The sequence below is a fragment of the Salvelinus sp. IW2-2015 genome, linkage group LG8 (genome assembly GCF_002910315.2).
Source record: "Salvelinus sp. IW2-2015 linkage group LG8, ASM291031v2, whole genome shotgun sequence".
In the NCBI taxonomy this organism is placed as follows: Eukaryota; Metazoa; Chordata; class Actinopteri; order Salmoniformes; family Salmonidae; genus Salvelinus; species Salvelinus sp. IW2-2015.
The window spans coordinates 10838773-10844604 of record NC_036848.1 but is presented as its reverse complement, the minus strand read 5'-3'; the positions used below and the strand labels follow the sequence as shown (position 1 = coordinate 10844604).

At 38.9% G+C, this 5832-nt stretch overlaps 1 pseudogene; it reads left to right on the top strand.

Moving 5' to 3' along the window:
• Positions 1-5832, top strand: part of LOC111967129 (protocadherin beta-16-like) — an 11671-nt pseudogene that overhangs the window by 2223 nt on the left and 3616 nt on the right.

The following is a 5832-nucleotide window of genomic DNA, read 5'->3' as shown; positions in this document are numbered from 1 at the left end:
GACACAGCGGGACATTTCTGAATCTGACAGCATGAAACAGAACCTCATTGTGTCAGTGAAAGATAACGGACAGCCCTCTCTCTCTGCCACCTGTACAATGTATTTAGTGATTTCTGATAACTTGGCTGAAGTGCCAGAACTGAAAGATGTCTCTTATGATGAGAGCAATTCCAAACTCACCTCTTATCTGATCATCGCGCTGGTGTCCGTCTCCACCTTTTTCCTCACCTTCATTATTGTCATCCTGGTGGTGAGGTTTTGCCGCAGGAGAAAGCCCAGACTGTTGTTTGACGGAGCGGTCGCCATCCCCAGCGCGTATCTCCCTCCCAACTACGCAGAGGTGGATGGCGCGGGAACTCTCCGCAGCACATACAATTATGACGCATACCTGACAACGGGATCGCGCACAAGTGACTTCAAGTTCCTCACATCTTACAACGACAACACTCTGCCCGCGGACCAGACTCTGAGAACAACTCCAACAGACTTTACTGAAGAACTTGACGACTCCAATGTGTCCCAAGAGGTAGGACGTTATTGTAAACAAAAATATACCTTTGGTTTTATGTTTTATTAAATTGAGGCTATACTCTTCCATACATGTTCAGGTGTCATGCTTAGCAAAACAATAACATTCTCAATTAGAGCAAGATCCTTTGTCCTATAGAAAATCACACTTTTCACAGTAATACATTCATTTTCCAATGTTTGTCTACATTGTCAATCTGTATTTGCAACAGAAAGAGACAAATGGTTGTTAAATGTGTTTTACAGAATAGCTTACAGTCTATAGATTTCACTCCATTGTGGGTAAAATGCTGAAAAATGCTTTTATTCATTGTAATTGGAAGCCTCCTGTAAAAATGATTGTATTATACTCCATTTTTTTACAGTAATAGTTTATGCCTACTGTAGATTACAATTTTCAGTTTCAGGCACCAAACTCATGCGGTGGGTAAGACACATGAGGTTCAGACTATTAATTCCTTACCCTGAATAGATTTGCCCCTGATCATAGATCTAAGATTGTACCCAATCCCAATGTTAACTCCATCTCCTTCTCTCTCTCMCTTTGTCTCTCTCTCTCCCAACACCTACCAACACAAACCAGCACATAATATACTGTAGGTTTTGAATTAGTGTTGTAATTATGCTTTTCTTTGGTTACATACATTGTTGTTTTTACAGTATTATACAATAAAACTAACAGCAATTTACTGTATTACCTGTTTATAGCCATAAATACGATGCCCTCTGGGTGATATTAGGRGTATCTGGTAAATGGTAGATGATCCCTCGATTCCAATAAAACGTTGGTTTAACAGTACGTTACTGTAAATAAGTTAACATTGTACTATATTTCCACCCCACAGTATATATGAATACATTACCCTACCATATTTTTTGCTTGACAAAAACCTTTTGACCTCTATATGGTATGGTTGTTTCTGGCTCATTAACATATTTTGAGGCACAAATTCAATATGTGTAGGGGATAGATTGGAGTGGCAGCAAGCATCTAACCTTTAATGGTTGAGTATTTGTTATGTTCTTGGTCTGTTTTTCCTCTGTAGTGACTGAACATTTGGAAGTCTTTGTTAAGTGCAAGTGATTTTAAACACCAATTATTTATATATATTTGTTTGATATGCTGTAATATGAAAACACATTACCTAGCTGCCAACCTGCTTGCACCAATCCCATGGAATTACACTAAAATACTGTAAAATACAAACCCGCCTCCCCTCAATGAATTTAATTAATTAATCCCAGTATTAAAATATTTACTGTAAAACATTTACAATTACAGTATTCGCCTGGCAACTCTGCTGATAATATAATTCTGTAAATTTACAGGGAAAAGTTTGACAGTGTATAGGCAAGTTGATAGGCTCCAGGTTTGATGTAATTTGTAATGTCGCCTGTTAAATGATTGTTTTGACCCACTCAGTTGAAGTGAGAAATATTGAGGTGCTGATATATAATCTGAGTTGTGATGGGGTTAGTTTATTTATTTAACTAGGCAAGTCAGTTAAGAACAAATTCTTATTCACTATGACGGCCAACCCCGACCAAACCCTAACCTGGACGACGCTGGGCCAATTGTGCGCCGCTCTATGGGACTCCCAATCACAGCCGGTTGTGATACAGCCTGGAAACAAACCAGGGTCTGTAGTGACACCTTTATCACTGAGATGCAGTGCCTTAGACCGCTGCGCCACTCAGGAGTGAGGTTGTTCCTACAGTGATTACAGTCACCTCCAAAATGATTGACAGCCTTGATAAAGATGAGCAACAAAGACTGCATAAAATAAATAATACAAATATAGAGCTATTGTGTGCAAAATCATATTCATTTATACTACTATAATTGCTCAGAGAAAGAGATTTTAAAAAGTAAAAAATTAAATCTCAAAAAGATTGGTGTCAATATTTTTGCCAGCGCCATGATTCTCGTGAATAAATCAAACTAAATTTAAATCTACATTAACATTCTACTTTTTTAAGTTGATCTCATCTTCATTAACTGTATTGTGGCCTTCCAAGGCTTCCTGTTTCCTTTGGGTATAAGAATTAGCTAACACGCATGTAAAGTCCTTTCTCGTCCATCACCAGGGGGAAAGGCAACGAACTCACAAATGAAGAGAGAGACAAATCGTTGTTGACTTTCATATATCAGGCATTAGGTCTAAAAAAACACTACTGGAAAACCAAATATAGCACTTACTCCTATTAGGGCAATAATTGAAAATGTAAAACCACTGAATTGGTTGTAAACTTGCCTGGAAGAGGATGCAAGTGTATCTTGTCCCCACGCACAGTGAGGAAGATGGTTCAGGAGGCAAAGAAAAGTCACATCTTGTGTTCACGAAGTCTCCAAATCTACAATTAGATGCCACTTCTATGCCAATGGGCTATTTGGAAGGGTTGCCATAGAAAGCCCTTATTGAGAGCAATAAACAAATGTCAAAGCGTGGAGTTTGCTAAACGGCATTGGCACTTGGATTGGCACCAGATGCTATGGTCAGATGAGACGTAAAATAGAGCTCTTTGGCCACGCACACCAGTTTGGCTCGAAAGAAGGATGCAATGCAGAAAAAAAACTCATAAGTTATCTAGCAAATACCAGGACATTTTAGCCAAAAACCTGGTTGCCTCTGCTAGGAAGCTGAAACTCGGCCGCAAGTGGATCTTCCAGCAAGACAATGACCCAAAGCACACATCAAAATCCACAAAGAAATGGTTCATTGACCATAAAATCAACATTTTGCAATGGTCGTCTCAGTCTTTGGACTTGAACCCCATTGAAAACCTGTGGTTTGAATTGAAGAGGAAAGCACTATAAGAGCAGATCTAAGGATATCGAGGATCTTGAAATATCCTGTCGAGAGGAATGGTCTAAGATTCCTCCCAATGTGTTCTCCAATCTCATATTTTTTTATTTTATAGAAAAGGCTAGGATACCGTTATCACTGCAAGGGGAGGGTGCAAAAAGTATTGAAAACAGGGCTGCCAATAATTTCTTACAACTAATGTTTTGAGATTTTTGTATTACTTGTTATACAAAATGTTTTTCTCTGTGCAATTGTATTAGTATGAAATTATATTATCATACGTCACCTACTAATTTCAAGGCAGTGTTCGCAAATTATATTATATAATTTGGTTTGGGAATGATAAATAAACTGGATTTTTCGTGGGACACTGCACAGTTTTAGTGTTACAGAGATCGTGTTGCATATTTATTTTTTCTTTATTTTACCTTTATTTTACCAGGTAAGTTGACTGAGAACACATTCTGGAGAATAATTACAGCCGAGAAGTAATAGGCTAGCCCTGCTGTCAAACTAGAATATAACACGCTAAAGGAAGGAAAGTAATAGGCTGCTCTGCTGTCAAACTAGAATATAAACAGCTAAAGGAAGGAAAGTAATAGGCTAGCCCTGCTGTCAAACTAGAATATAACACGCTAAAGGAAGGAAAGTAATAGGCTAGCCTGCTGTCAAACTAGAAATAACACGCTAAAGGGAGGAAAGTAATAGGCTAGCCCTGCTGTCAAACTAGATATATAACACGCTAAAGGGAGGAAAGTAATAGGCTAGCCCTGCTGTCAAACTAGAATAAAACAGCTAAAGGAGGAAATAATAGGCTAGCCTGCTGTAAACTAAATAAAACAGCTAAAGGAGGAAGTAATAGCTAGCCCTGCTGTCAAACTAGAATATAACACGCTAAAGGAAGGAAAGTAATAGGCTAGCCCTGCTGTCAAACTAGAATATAACACGCTAAAGGAAGGAAAGTAATAGGCTAGCCCTGCTGTCAAACTAGAATATAACAGCTAAAGGAGGAAAGTAATAGGCTAGCCTGCTGTCAAACTAGAATATAACACGCTAAAGGAGGAAAGTAATAGGCTTAGCTCCTGCTGTCAAACTAGAATAAAACATGCTAAAGAAGGAAAGTAATAGGCTAGCCCTGCTGTCAAACTAGAATATAACACGCTAAAGGAAGGAAAGTAATAGGCTAGCCTGCTGTCAAACTAGAATATAACACGCTAAAGGGAGGAAAGTAATAGGCTAGCCCTGCTGTCAAACTAGAAAATAAAACATGCTAAAGGGAGGAAAGTAATAGGCTAGCTCTGCTGTCAAACTAGAATATAACCACCTAAAGGAGGAAAGTAATAGGCTAGCCCTTGCTGTCAAACTAGAATATAACACGCTAAAGGAAGGAAAGTAATAGGCTAGCTCTGCTGTCAAACTAGAATATAACACGCTAAAGGAAGGAAAGTAATAGGCTAGCTCTGCTGTCAAACTAGAATATAACACACTAAAGGGAGGAAAGTAATAGGCTAGCTCTGCTGTCAAACTAGAATATAAACACGCTAAAAGGAAGGAAAGTAATAGGCTAGCCCTGCTGTCAAACTAGAATATAACACAGCTTAAAGGGAGGAAAGTAATAGGCTAGCTCTGCTGTCAAACTAGAATATAACACGCTAAGGAAGGAAAGTAATAGGCTAGCCCTGCTGTCAAACTAGAATATAACACGCTAAAGGAAGGAAAGTAATAGGCTAGCCCTGCTGGTCAAACTAGAATATAACACACTAAAGAAGGAATAATAGGCTAGCCCTGCTGTCAAAACTAGAATATAACACGCTAAAGGAAGGAAAGTAATAGGCTAGCCCTGCTGTCAAACTAGAATATAACAGCTAAGGAAGGAAAGTAATAGGCTAGCCCTGCTGTCAAACTAGAATATAACACACTAAAGAAGGAAAGTAATAGGCTAGCTCTGCTGGCAAACTAGAATATAACACGCTAAAGGAAGGAAAGTAATAGGCTAGCCTCTGCTGTCAAACTAGAATATAAAACACGCTAAAGGAAGGAAAGTAATAGGCTAGCCCTGCTGTCAAACTAGAATATAACACGCTAAAGGAAGGAAAGTAATAAGGCTAGCCCTGCTGTCAAACTAGAATATTACACGCTAAAGGAGGAAAGTAATAGGCTAGCTCCTTGCTGCAAACTAGAATATAACACGACTAAAGGAGGAAAGTAATAGGCTAGCTCTGCTGTCAAACTAGAATAAAAGCGCTAAAGCCTTTAGAAAATCAAACTGCTATTTTCAGAAACACACCACGGACAGCGGAACTCCGTTACAGTGCAGAAAAAAGGCTCTAACGCTCTCATCATTATCTAAATAGCATTATGTTTTCTTTTGAAATGCCTTCCACAAGACCTATATCAAACTATTCCAAATAGAACCAGCTATATTTTTTGGGTTGCCGCCTTTCGGATGGGACACCTAATCATCCCCTGCTTCCAATTGCCCCCCCCCCCTCTCGGC